The sequence below is a fragment of the Sinocyclocheilus grahami genome, unplaced genomic scaffold, assembly GCF_001515645.1.
Source record: "Sinocyclocheilus grahami isolate Dianchi unplaced genomic scaffold, SAMN03320097.WGS_v1.1 scaffold5.1, whole genome shotgun sequence".
In the NCBI taxonomy this organism is placed as follows: Eukaryota; Metazoa; Chordata; class Actinopteri; order Cypriniformes; family Cyprinidae; genus Sinocyclocheilus; species Sinocyclocheilus grahami.
Window position 1 is genome coordinate 737,730 of NW_015505184.1, and position 14,221 is coordinate 751,950.

The 14,221-nt window shown below is 37.5% G+C and overlaps 1 protein-coding gene across 1 annotated transcript in view; it reads left to right on the forward strand.

The window, feature by feature from the left end:
• The first annotated feature begins 1,072 nt into the window (after positions 1-1,072).
• LOC107583814 (BTB/POZ domain-containing protein 7-like) overlaps positions 1,073-14,221 on the forward strand; it is a 64,828-nt gene continuing 51,679 nt past the window's right edge. Inside the window, exon 1 of the mRNA XM_016270158.1 lies at positions 1,073-1,459. The gene's annotated coding sequence lies outside the window, so the exon portion shown is untranslated. The remainder of the gene's footprint in view (positions 1,460-14,221) is intronic.

A 14,221-nucleotide genomic window follows, 5' to 3' on the forward strand; every position in this document is an offset into this window, starting at 1 on the left:
TCAAAGAGGTACAAATTACAAGAGATCTGATTAGAGGAGCAGATTAAAGGGAGATAAAAGTGCAGAAAGTGGTGCAGCTGGCTGTGTGTTCTGTCAGCTGTCAGTAGGGCTTGTGGTACTGCACTTCATTCATGTTTGGTGATCACATTACAGAGGCTGGTCTTTCATGTTAGAACACCGCTTGCCATTCAACACTTCCACAGTGGATACACCCTACTCATTGTTTGGTTTATGTACTGGGTGTGAGCAATTTTTTTGTGTGTCCTGTTATTGTGCTATTTTGATATCTTTGGTGGAAAGAAGATATATTACCAGAGGATTTTTTTTTAACACCACTAAATATGAAAGTAGGACAAAACCATCCTGAAACCAAGATACTGTCGTTTTTTTGTGCTTTATTTGAAAGCATAATCCCCTACCAGCCTTTGTTGGTGATAGTGAGAGATGTGTGTGAAGTTATTGAAATGAAATTAAGTCATTTTATTATTTTTTTAATCAACTTCATCCAGATTGGCATAGATTATGAATGACGTCATAAAGATTTATGCGTAATTGTAGGCCATCCATCTGAAGCCACCTAGTGGACAACAGTTCAATAATGTGGTGTTGTCGCCCTCCTATGGGAAAAGCCTGATGACAAAAGATTATATTATATTAAAGATTATTATATTATATTATATTAAGAATTATGACACATTAATTAATTAATATATGACATAGATTAATTCTAAAATTCTATATTTATTCTATATACATATAATATTATTATAAGGTGTTAAGTGTTATAATAAAAAGGTGTTATAATTATATATATATGTAATATGACTCTTTTGTAACATTATAAGTGTCTTTATTTTTGATTATTTTACGTTTTAGTTATTCCAGTTAAAAGAATCTTACCGACCACAAATTTAACGACAGACATTGTGTGCGTGTGTGTGTGTGTGTGTGTGTGTGTGTGTGAATAGGTCCAACCGACACAGAAGACTGATTGGACCTTTTTGCTCTATATGCCTCATCCGAGCTCGAGCAGATAGGTGGCGTAGCGACATTGCTAACCAAATCCTGACGCTTAGCCCTCCCCTCATTGTTTTACAGAATAGGAGGGGGATACAACACTACATGTAATATATGCTCACGGCAAACTGAAAGCGAAGAGCACAGACTCTATTTGAGCTGTTTTGTTGTTGAACGAGGCATTAAAACCGACGAATGTAGTACGGATGGTATAACGTAAAAGTACTAGCAGCCTGCTAGCGCTTCATATATGTGTTTGTATGTGTGTAACGTTATGTGTGTGTGAACCCGGGACGCGCAGAGGATTTTTTTACTCAATAATACTCTACGAAAGAAAAGTGCGAGAGATTTTGCTCGGCTAAGCAAATATCAAGTCGCTGGCTTGGATTTTGGCTCGTTTAATGAGCAAGAAGAGAAGAGAGGAGCAGTAAACTTGACTCAGGTAGGGTTGAAGGCATTTTTTCTCCTTTTTTGCTTTGCTTGCTAATCTGCCATGGCGAGCTGCTGAATTAGCTACATTTAACGTACAGTTGTGCCCTGTGTATTAAAACCACAACAGCCTTTAAATATTTATCAATAATGTTGGTTATTACAACCGGATAAACTTCAAATAGTGACCTATTTCACTCTTCCACATAGAACAAGTAAGCAAAGCTTAGTTATTATGGTTAGCTTGCATGCTAGACCAAAAGAAAACATTAACAATCACGTAAGTTCTTTAGTTTATTGCACAAAGAGGTTGAAACAACTAGATATGCCGCATTTTGGTAACTTTTTCACCCAAAGGAGCAGTTAAGAGCCACCTGAATGCTAAATGCACATAAAGCTAGGCTAGCTGAGTATGCGTAGTGTGCAGTTATTACAGATGTAATGCCTTCATGTATGCGGACACGTCATTTAATAAAGAGGAAGATTCATGTTAGGAGTAAGCATGCATGTTCAATTGGAGCTGTCAGTAGCCACTAGCATGTTATAACCAGTTTCAAATATGTGAATGACTTGATTTAAGAGATACTCTTCGAATTGCCAGCGTAACATTATATATACTAATGAGTTCCAAAAGCATACTTGGCATGTTAGAGATGTTTGTGCATGTAAAAAGCTAGTATAGTCCCCACGAGAGAGCTATTTTGCTTCATCTAACAGGTCCTCCTTCACTGACCTGCCTTTATTTGTATTTCAAAAAGAGGCTTGTGCACTGTGCCTTATTTTGGACCTCTGTAATTAGACAGGGTATTGTTTAGAAAAATTAGTGGACAGGAACATATTCCTCTGTCTTTGTCTTGACTGTTTATTTCCTTTGGAATTCTGGAAGTCATCAGGGTCTAATTAAAGGCAAAGTTTTAACTGATGACCCAATTGGTTTACATCAAGTCCCATCCTGTTTGGCCCCCTTGAGTTCATTCACCTCTACAGTATCTCTCAGTTTCCCACATGGAGCCTTTTGATTCTGTGTTCCCAGGAGCCTTCAACTGTGCTAATGAAGAATTGCTTTCTTTGTGATAATGGAGATGGTCACAGTGAGAATTATTTGGTGTTGTAGGAAATATTCAGGGATTTCAAGTACCTTGGTTATCAGATGTCCCCCAAGCAAGACTAGAGACGGTGTGATTTGCTCACAGCCTAGCAGCTAGAAACAAATGTAAACGTTTTGATGAAACCAAACCAATCCAATTCTGTCCTGATTTATCTGCCGCTGCTCTGTTGAGAGAATGTCGTCCTTAATATAGCTCAATCAGCACCATTGTTGTTCATCAACGTAGGTAATTCAAGAAACGATCGAGTGAAGAGAGCAGTGTGCGGTTTGGGTCCTGCAGTATGTTGTAGACCTGTTGTGACTGTGGTTGATGTGTAGGGGTTTCCCCCTCTTTTTTCACCTTCCTGTGATGTAGGCCATCCTTTTCTTTGCTACTGTGCTGCAATATGTGTCTGTGCCAACAGTTAAGCCAGATTTATGTGTGATGGTGCTGCAGTTCTGTGTTAAAGGGATAGTTGACCTTAAAATGTGAGTTCTGTCATCTTTTACTCACTCTCATATCACTCCAAAACCTGTAATGAATTTTGTAACCTGTTATATTTTGAAGAATAGCTAGCTATTCATGCAAATCAGTGACCGCTGCTAAAAAAAAAATGTCACAAAAGTAGTCCATATAACATGCTCTGTATCACAAGTCATATGATAGTGCTATGAGAGGAATAGATTGACAATGTAAGTTATTATTCACTGATGATCTTGCCACTCGATTTGTGAACTGGATGAACTGGGTAATCGGTTCATCCAGCTTTTATTCACTGATCCATTTCTTAAATTCAACTAACTGACTCAATGGTCTTTGCTGCATTTTGAGTTTGCACCTCACTGAATAATGACTCACTTTTTTGACCTGTTCCTTATAACTTTTGGTATGACTGGAAGTTAGTGCACGACTTGCATGTAGTGCAATTATAGTATTTATAGAATACACTGCATTTTCTTCATTAGAGCTTTTGGTCCCGTCCTTGTATAGAAAATGAACTGTGTGAAGATTTTTGCCTTTGTTTTGTTTTTGTGAACTGCTTTGTGCTTTCTGTATTTTTATTGCAAAAAGCACAATGCATAGTGCATAGACATTAGATGAAAATTATAGGCAGGGCTCAAGAGTAAAGATTTTTCTTTTCTGCTGACTCATTCAGGCCAGTAATTCAGATTTTTACTTGCCATGCGAGTATTTCCGCCACATGACACAATGATCCATTTTATTTTTAGCGACACATCTGTGTACAAGTCAGAAAAATATAGTTTTCATTACACTTCTGTTGGGGTCTGAATGTGCAGTGAGGCTGCATTTATTTGTTTGAAAATACAGAAGAAACTGTAATATTGTGAAATTTAATTAAAATTAAAATAACTGTTTTCTGTTTTTTTAAACATGCTAAAATGTAGGCTAATTTAATTCTGTGATGACAAAGCTGAATTTTCAGCAGCCATTACTTCAGTCTTCAGTTCAGTGCCACATGAGAATCACTCTAATGATTTTGTGCACAAGAAACATTTTTTATTTTCAGTGTTGAAAAAAGATTTTCTACTTAATATGTTTGTGGAAACTGTTGTACTTTTTTTTTTTTCAGTATCATTAGGGTTTATTTGAAATAGAATATAATTTTGTTTATATATAGACACACACACACCCACATCTTACTGACCCATTATATACTGATATTTAATTCCTGCAAACCTCAGTGTTATCAAGCTATAGGTAATTTTAACTCGGTGACATTAAAAAGCAGAATTTGCAACTTGTCAAACTTATGAGAAATATTTTAGTTTGCAAGACATTAAAACACATGTCCATAATCAGCGAATACAAGATGTAGTGACAGTGCAGCAACTGACCCGATAGGACAAGTGACAGATCTGCCAACTGTCCCAAAACTCTCTCACACTGCGTACCATCAGGCCATCCTCATTGTTGAGTCCTGTGTGGGATAACTGCTTCACAGCTGACAGTATCTAGTCAGTCCATCAAGAATCGTTATGAAATCTTTTGCTGTCCTGAATAAGTTCACTGTTTCTCTTTAGAGATGTGTCAGGGTTTTGCAGACTGACTGTGTGCTACTTGGGCACAATGTAACATGAGTAGCTTGCCCATTGTATAACCTTGAAAAGCATCAAACAACTGCAAATCCGGTTGTATCGATTAACGGCGCCCCAGGTATGATTCAAAAATAAGGTTTTATTTGGCTTTTGTGCACTGTGCACTCATAATCTTATAGTAATCTTATCGCAACAAAAGAATGAGGATGTTATGAAACATTGCTCATATCCTCATGTTCAGTACAATGATGTTTCAGCTCATTTGGCTTATGTATTTCAGGGAAACAAGGAAATTTGCTGCATTATAAGGACTGCAGCCTTACACATTTGGACTTTGCTGATATAATTGCTATAATGGTTTGCTATTTTTTGCAACATGAATCCAAATAATGGTAGTAGGCTGATGCACATAGATATAGAAATATGAATAAAATAAAATAAATTTCAGTGTGCAGTTTTTGAAGGTCCCTGTAGTTCCACAAGTACACTGGCTTGACCTCTGGCTGCTGTCACTGGAGAGAGAAATTGGATGGGGAAAGGAAAGTGGGACATGTTTTCATTTTCCACTCCCCCTTGTTGTCCTTGGCAACCACTTTTTTCCCTTCTCTTAAAATGACAGGCTGACTCAAGTCCCAATATTTCACCTTGTCCAATAGGAAGTTTGAGTTCTCTTTCTTTTGCACACTCTCTCTTTCACACACACACACACACACACACACAGGAATTAAGTGCTCACTTCCTTTGTCTAGCCCTCATCATCATGCACTAATGAAACCCAGTGCTGTTATAGACCAAGACTGCAGCAGTGGATTTATTTCAAATGCTAGAAGTGAGCTTTAATGCTGTTTTTCACTAATTTCTCATAGAAATGTCATTCGCAAATATCTGCCATATTTTACAAGAGAAATGTTGCTGCATAAAAAAAAAGTAATGGTAAATTGCAGCGCAGAGGGGGTTTACTATGAGACACTTCCTGTGCCTGTTAACTCGCAGGTTGACATCACATGTAGCTATATTCATTGAGATAGGAACATTTTTGACATTTCCGTTCAGAAACTTGAACTTCTGTGCTCCACATTGAATCAAACCCCCCCATTTTATCATTTTTGTGACATTTTATCACCATTGCAATCTAAAGTCTCTTGAAGTTTAACTCTCATTCAGCATTACCTCTGTGGCTTGACATCACTCTTGTATGAGACCTCAGATCTTGCAGGCTTTTATTCATTCATTTTAAAGGCATGAAATAGGCAAAAGTGGTTTGTTGGAGTGTGTGTTCACAAACCACAACTCCCTGCTGGAATGCCCTGCTTGGAGAGTTGCGGTCAGGGTATTTAGTTTTTTTCGTCCTTTGGCCCAGACAGAGGGTTATTTGCATTTACTCAGCTTTTTTTTTTTTTTTACTCTTAATGATGTTGTATTATTAAAATTAAAAGTAATGTTTTAATAATTTAAGCTGCAATTCTTTTAATTTACATTCTGTGTTGTAGCTGTGTGGGGTATGGGTGGTACAAACCCTCTCAGTAAATAAAGATAATGCACTTCTATTCACTGCTATAGCAGTACACTAATAGATGAGCATCTTTGGCCATTGCATTGTATCTCACTTTATTTGTTTTTGTGCACTCTTATATAAATTCCCCCATAAGAAACCCATCCAATCTGAGTTAGCCCAAAACCAGCCTAACAATACAGGGCTTCCTTTAGACTGATTATTTGCCTAGTCATTCAGGCAATTTGCAGACTCAAATTGATTTTGAAAATGTTGATTTGCAAATCGCTAATGCTCAATTGGTTTTTAAATAGCCAATTGCTTGTTTTGTTAGCTTGAAATGGTTTGCACACATATTCAATAGCTTTTCCAAGTGTTATAAGTAGACACGGCTCTATCCACATGACCATCTAAAAATGCATTGCTAGTTCTAGGCTATCTCAGCAGGGATTTCAGAAGCGCTTTCCAAAAAAGCTTTAATTTTTGACTGACTAGCTTTCTGATGGCATTGACAGGAGGCTCCCAGCGACCCATCTAAGGTTTTTGATAATGCATTAGCAGTCTGCCCTGCATCAGGCTTCACTGAGACTCCACGTGCTGCTGAGATGATAGTGAAGCCTTCACTACGTCAGGCATACTTAGACTCTGAGACACGCTGGGACTCCCGGTCATCCTTCTCACCGCAGGCTATGTCTTTCCTGACATCTAAACTGTGATTATGAATACATTATGAGGAACAGATTGTGCTTGTTTACAATAGTGCATAATCACATTTGTACTGTGCACAGGTGACTAGACAATGAAAGAAGGAATAATGAATATCCTTCACACTTAGATTCACTTTGATTAAACACTAATTTTATATTGATTCATATCGATGGCTTATATTAACCCGAGTATTTAGTTTTATTCCTGCATATATCTGGCACACAGACAGGTAGAGGCGAGAAGCAAAGCTCAGAGGTAGCTGGAGGGTGTATACAGGGGTGAAGTGCTTCGTTCAAAGGTGCAACGTGAGCATTCAAAAGTCCCACCCCCATACAGAGATCGAGTCCATAGTGATTAGCCCATTTTCCTGACTCTAAAAGTCAGAAAGCCCCCCAGCACTCCTCTGCTTCACAGTAATGAGGTATCATGGTCACAATGACTCATCTTAATGAGAAGAAAATCATATGAACAACCTTCGACTCGCCCAGTAAATGCCTCCTCGCTTCCTTTGTTTCATCTGGATCTAGGCGTTTGTCCTCAAAAAGTGAACACCTACCTGTATTTGGACTGGCATATCAGGTCACGCTCTGCACAGAAATACTTACAAAAGTCTCTCCACAGGGAGGAGGACGATCCAGTTTCAACCTCATTTTGGACACTTTTAGTTGTCCATTGTGGTTGGAGCCTTTTTTCCATAAATTGATCTGCTTCTGTAGCACAGAGACCAAAAAAGCTGCCATCCCAATTTTCCCTCTCTTTGGATCAAGCTCATAAACTGTGGACTTAGTGGACACAGATGTCAAATACATCATCATGCTTGTCAGTCCCGTGTTGATCTCATTCTCTGTAGTTTTTAAGAATAGCCAAGGTCCTGCTCTATTTATACAGTCTTATGTTCAATGGAACAGTCTTCAGAACAGCATGCTGCACGGTCTAATGGGTGCGTTCGGATATATTTATTTGTCTCTTGAGTCTTGTACAACAGAATTGTTTTGCCAAGACTGATAGTCCAGTAATTACTTATTCATTTTGATCAGTGGTACTTTACAAGCTTCAGCTGTCGGCGGTTCACAACAATGGAGGACTAGAGTGACTTTTAAAAAAAATAAAATGAGAATGGGGATAAATTATCTAGTAATTAATAGATCAGTTATTAAAGAGACAAATTAACAAGCCTATTTAAACAGTTTTAAATGTCTATATATGTATATGTTTGTGTGTACATATAAAAAGTTATTTATTTATATTTTTATGTTTAAATGATTAAATCAATCAAATGTTTAAGTGTCACTCCTAGTCTTCTATACATGATGGTCTGGAGCCATTTTATCAGAATGGAGCTTCCAAAGAAATGTATGGAGGCCAAATCACTACATTTAGTACATTTAGTATACACATTAAGCTGATTGTGGAAACTGCAGCTGAAAGCGTAGAGGTAATTACATAGAAAGGACACCATTAATTAAGGTAATTGTCTCTATTCCTTGCATTTTTCTCAGTCTTGGTTTTCTGGTGCAGAATGTGAGTTGAAGGAGAAAAATGGATTTCGATAGTTCAAATTGTGCATTTCACATCTGGTTTAGATTTAGCTAGTGCAAAAGAATCCCACTCTGGGTTCATTCAGCCCTGGTTTTGTTTAACATTAAGTTTGTTTACATGCACTTCAGAAGTTTGATTTCGGACTAAAGCAATAATTTTGTCTATTTAAAATGTCATGCACACACTTTAGTCTGACTGAAATCCCACCAGCCTGGTTTTTGTGAAGCTGAACTGAATCTAGATAATGCAATTGTAGCTTGACTTCATCCAGTCATTTTAATCCTTCAAATATTAGATTTATGCGTTGTGTCATGTGTATTTGAACAGACAAATGAAGACTGTATCCTAACAACCCTAACTATGCAAAACCCAGCAGTAGCTTGATTATAACTACACATGTAAATATAGTTAATGTTCTCAGGATGTTAATGAAATTGAGTGTCATGTTTCATTAGTCAAATATTTAAATTTAGGTAGAATACAAGTATATTTCTGAGTCTGTACCAGATGATACTATAAACTGTTTGTCTCATGTTGTAGGAAGCACGTCTGTCACACACAAGGCCTGACTGACGCATAGGACTAACAATGTTCTAACCGCAGACAAGCTATCCTCTACCGTCATATCATGTGGTTTAGTCAAACTGTGTGATCCAGGAATTCCACACTTTTCTCCCCCTCCTTTCCTTTTTCCTCCTCCTACATTCATTCATGCATCACTGAAAGGGTCATAGGCTGAGTCTACTGGGAGTGCGAGCTGATGAAGGTCCTTTTAAAAATTTAACCGTGATGGACTCTTGCCAAAGAAGGGGACCGAAATCATATAGTTTTTTCGGATTCCTGCGTTTACTTTAGAATTCATTCTTTTCCAGTGGTTTAAGTCATAGAAAATATTTAAACACAATGGAAATTGAATTATGTGACCCAGTGTGGTTTGCACTCTATAACACACAACAAATATTTAGACTAATTAATATTGATGATGATATTACAGCAGACTCATTCATGTTGTCAGCTGAAATGGCAAGGGGTGGTTTTAAAGTATTAACTATAATGCTTGAGTCGGTGAGGTGGTAGATTGCGGTATTGATCAGTTGGCCTCTCTTTCAGTCCTCCTTGTCTCATCTGTCTAAAAGTGTGGCACTACCGTTTACATCAATCACCGTGATTAGATAATCCCAACACCCTTCAGCTAGGGCCAGTACTCTTCCTTGACGGCTCTGTAACAAATAAAGAGTGAAAAGATGGAGAAAAACACCTAGGCTAAAACACACTAGAATTTAATTTTTATTATGTATTCATTGAAAATCTCATACTGCATCATAGTGGAGTTTTGTTTTTGTAAGTATATAATTATTTGGAAACTCAAATTTGTGTGAGGGAAATTCAGAAGCGATCTAGTTTTTATTTGTTTTGAATTTGCTTAGGACACCAAAATGAGAATGACTATATGTCTGGCCTAAGTGCTTTATTCTGTTTTATTTATAATGAAGACATTTTGAGTTGTCACACTGTCATATGAGTTTGGAGAAATGAATGAAGTCATTGTGGCATTTCCCTTTTGCGGAGGAGAGAGATAAAGATGCTTAGATGAATAGAAAAATAATCACAAACAGGAAGCAGGCCAATTTGCCAATGAAAGCACAAAACATGCATAATTGTCCTTCTGCCGTGTGTGTGATACCAAGAGGTTGTTAGAGTAACCTAGTGAACTGTTCTCATGTCATTGAAACTTTTCTTATGATGATACCATTGAGAAAAGTCTTTCTTTGTCATGCAGGCTGTAATTATTTCAAGACAAAGGATTTTAAATATTTTATGCCTATAAACCTGAAACTGTGCATGATCTCCCATGAAACCTACCAAGTAATGCCCAGATCAAGTTTCACCCCAACACCAAAGAACAGTTTTCTTTTTTACTGAAATAATACTCTTAAATTAACTTTTTGTGGTTTAAAATAAAAATGTATATTTAAGAATTAGTATCAAAATTGCCTAATTTATGTATTAGTGTTTTTCATATGAGAAAAGGCTTTACAATTACAATAATGAGAAGATGGGGGTAAATTAATTTTAATTATCCTGAAAATCCTTAAGGGTCCTAATAGTAGGTTTTATTTATCACAAAATATCAAATTTCTTTTAAAATTCTCTTTAGATTGATTTATTCTTTTTCTTTGATTTGATTTTGATGAAAAATGTGACATGCACAACTCTTGTGAGATTCACCCAGTTACACGTCATCACATTTCCATCAAGGACTGACCAATAAAGCCCTGACGCTTCGCCTGCAAACAGCGCTGCATTATTTAGGACAATGAATGAATGAATGCAAAGAGTGATGACAGGGAAAAGCTTTGGCTTATGTGTTTGTCAATTCTCTCCCTGACCGCTGTGACCCAAGCATAATGAACATCATCATCAGTCAAGATAAATCCATATTAATTACTTTAAAATTCATGCCTAAGACAGTTCTCATATACCCTGTTTATTAACTTAGGAATTTCAAGATTATTGTGTGCTTTTGCTTTACTACTTAGGTCTGTTACGTCTCTTATTAAAAAGAGGAACGTCTTGAATCTGTTGTCTAAAACATTGAAGTGACCCGATTAGGCATGGGCCGGTATGAGATTTTGACGGTATAATAACCTTAAGCAAAAATTTCACGGTATCACGGTATTGTTGTTACAGCTCTAAAATGTGTTCATTTGAAATGTCTGGGTAAAAAAAAACTGAACACAATATATTTTGAGCAACATACAGAATATTTGGAACAGGGGTATTTGTTTATTTTTTCTTTGATTTGTTTCTGAAATGTGGGCTGTCCTGCAGCTTTTGATGTGGATGGTTGATTTGCTGCTAGAGCTACTGCTGCCCTAAAAAGAAGAAAAATAAAGACTGACATCTTTATTTGACCTAAATCTGTAATTACAGTTATTTAATTTTAGTTATAGAATTCATATACATATCATTTATTTATATAATTTCATACACATAATTTGATTTAATAATAACCCAATTTGAAGCAAAAACAGAATGTTCTGACTAGCTTTGTGAAATTATACTACATGCCTGAACGAAGCAAACAGCAGAAGCTCTGAATGAGATGCAGATTCACTCTCTGACAGCAGGAGGCGCTGATACAGCGTTTCCTTGGTTATCGCAGTAAACATAGCAGAGCTGTGCTGAAAGACTGCTTTAATGTGAATTATACGAGATGAAAAGAAAATACCATCTAAACGTTTCTGAAGACAGTCAGTTCCCCTCAGAAACACATTCATATAAACCACCAAATCAATATTTAGGATTTTCTTCCAGTAGTTTGTGCATCACGAACAGTGAGTGATCTGCCTGCTACAGTATTTTTCTCTGCGCGTCCGTCTTCAGCGTCTCTGTCCTGTGTTAACGGGCGTTTACAGACTTCATATTTTCACATAAATGACATTTGGAAAATGATATGCTTTGCAGCGCAGTTTGTGCAAGTCCAGAGCAGAGATCGGCTGCAATAAAACAACAAATGGCCGGTTGTCGATCGCGTAAGTTTTGGAGGAAGCTCCTTGACCTTCGGCCGTCATACACACACGTGATTGACCGCTCGCTCGCACCAACAGAAGGAGGAGGGTCGTGTTACTCTCTACACTGTACTCAACTTGAGCGATTCCTACACTTTCAGTCTTTGAGGAGACATGAAAAACACTGCATACCGCAAGAACGGTATAACAGAAAATATTAGCGGTTTTGAAACCGTGAAATTTTCAAATCACGGTATACCTTGAAACCGGTAATCGGCCCATGCCTAGACCCAATACTTCTCTGAACTTTTTTTCCCCCCTTGCTTAGCAACAAATCAGACTTGCCAATCCTGGCATCTATAAAAGACTACTGGAACTTGGCCAATCTCCTTAGAAAACATCTCATTGTCTTGCGCCAGTCTGACCTTTTAGGACCTAATTAGATGTTTTATGAAATTGTATTTGCTGAATCTCACATTTTGAGGGCGGGTTATGGGTTGAGTGTTGTGTGAAGCATTCCTTAAGCTCCCTCCGGAAAAGGGCGAGCCTTGTCTGTCAAGGCATCATGTCTCCTGATGAAATGTCATGCCTCCTCATCATCAAAAGAAGCAGTTTGGGGTGGCATTCTGTCCTTCAAGGGTGCTGGTCTCATGTTTCACTCAATGAATATTGTTAGACGTGATGGATTAAAATTTGATCGCATGGCGTTTTTCTCTTTTTTTTTTGCCCGGCTCTGATTCTCAAATCTCTGGAATTCCAGTAGAAAAGCAGGACAGGATGGACCAGACGACCTGCAGCTGGCCTGGTGTGGCTTGGCTCTGTCCACGCTCATTAGTTTCACACGAGCCAGACCGCCACCGCTCACAGGAAACTGCCACGGGGTGCCCGTGACCCCTCCCCGCCCCCCATCTCTGTCCTCCCCACCTTAGAGAGAACTACAGACATCCTGGAACAGAGAGCCCTTTATACCAGTAATTTTCAATGGACATTGCTTATGCTCAGTGGTCTGGTAAAGTGTTGTACCCCAAACACATTTAACTTTCTCTCTCACAGTCTTCTTACTCTCATGCCACCGTGCAAACTGGATGTCATTGGCATTCACGTATGGCAATGGAATTTGAGTTGTATATTTATGTTGAAATCAAATGGGATATAACTGGTCATGTCCAAATGCAACAGAATCAAAATGGCACGAAGAACACTGGGAATACATTCTACAATGTCTGTTTGTTGTTATTGGGTCGTGGATATGCAGCTATGTGATTTGGAAGAGTAAAGTGACGTAAGCGCTTGTGCCAGCTCGGTTCAAGGAATATTCTGGATTCAATAAAAATTAAGTTTAATCGACAGCATTTGTTTGTCAGCATTTGTCAATTTTTTTAGGGATGTACACGTATTCGTACTGAAAATTTTCAGTACGGGTCTTTCAATCATTAAATTTTTTTCCAGGAAATTCAGACTATAAATGCCATTTTGGCACTTTGAGGCGTGATAGATCGCTGTGTAAACGCTTCAGTTCAGCAAGTGAGCGTGATCATCCCTTCATCTTACTTCTAGTTTTAACTCGAAATAAACATAAATTAACATCTCATGCCTTGTTTAATCGCACAATCAGTGTTTCACTCATGGAAATATGTGATTAAAATTGCTTGTAAACAAAATGTAACGTACTGTAGCATTTCTTTTAGCCTACCTCAGGCAAGTCATCATTGTCCACAGCTCGTCGGTTCACCAGAGAAATGAAGTCTAGAGAAGAGCATTTTGCAAAATATAGACTATATAGGTACTCATTAGGGTTGGGTACCGAAACCCGGTTCCAATATGGCAATATGGTACCTATGTAACCGGTAGGGATGGGTAACGTTAAGGTTTTAACGGTATTAATACTCTTACCAATACTGCTTATCGATTCGGTACTTTTTGTTATATATATTAACATTGCTTTATATTCTGAAATGTAAAATAAATATTTAATGAAATATAAAACATCAATTTGTAAATGCACCAGTGTGCAGGCATTTTTAGTGTGTTATACATAAGATAAGATACAGTAAGAACATGAACAAAGAAACCAAGTAAAAAAAAAAACTGACAAATACAATAAAACAAATATACAAATGAAATGAAATAAACAGTGCTGTCATTTTTCCATGAAGTTCTTCTAACATTACTGTTCAGGTAAGTAATAGCCTACAAAAGAAATCTAAAGGTAATCAAATGTAAATTAACACTGCATAGTTTTCAGTGTATGTATTGATAGATTAATGCTTATTAAAGCTATAACGTTATTCAGATTAAGAGCAGATTTGCATTTTGATGGCCCAAGCGCCAGTCTGTCACTTTAAGACAATATATTGACACACATCGGATTTTCTCCCA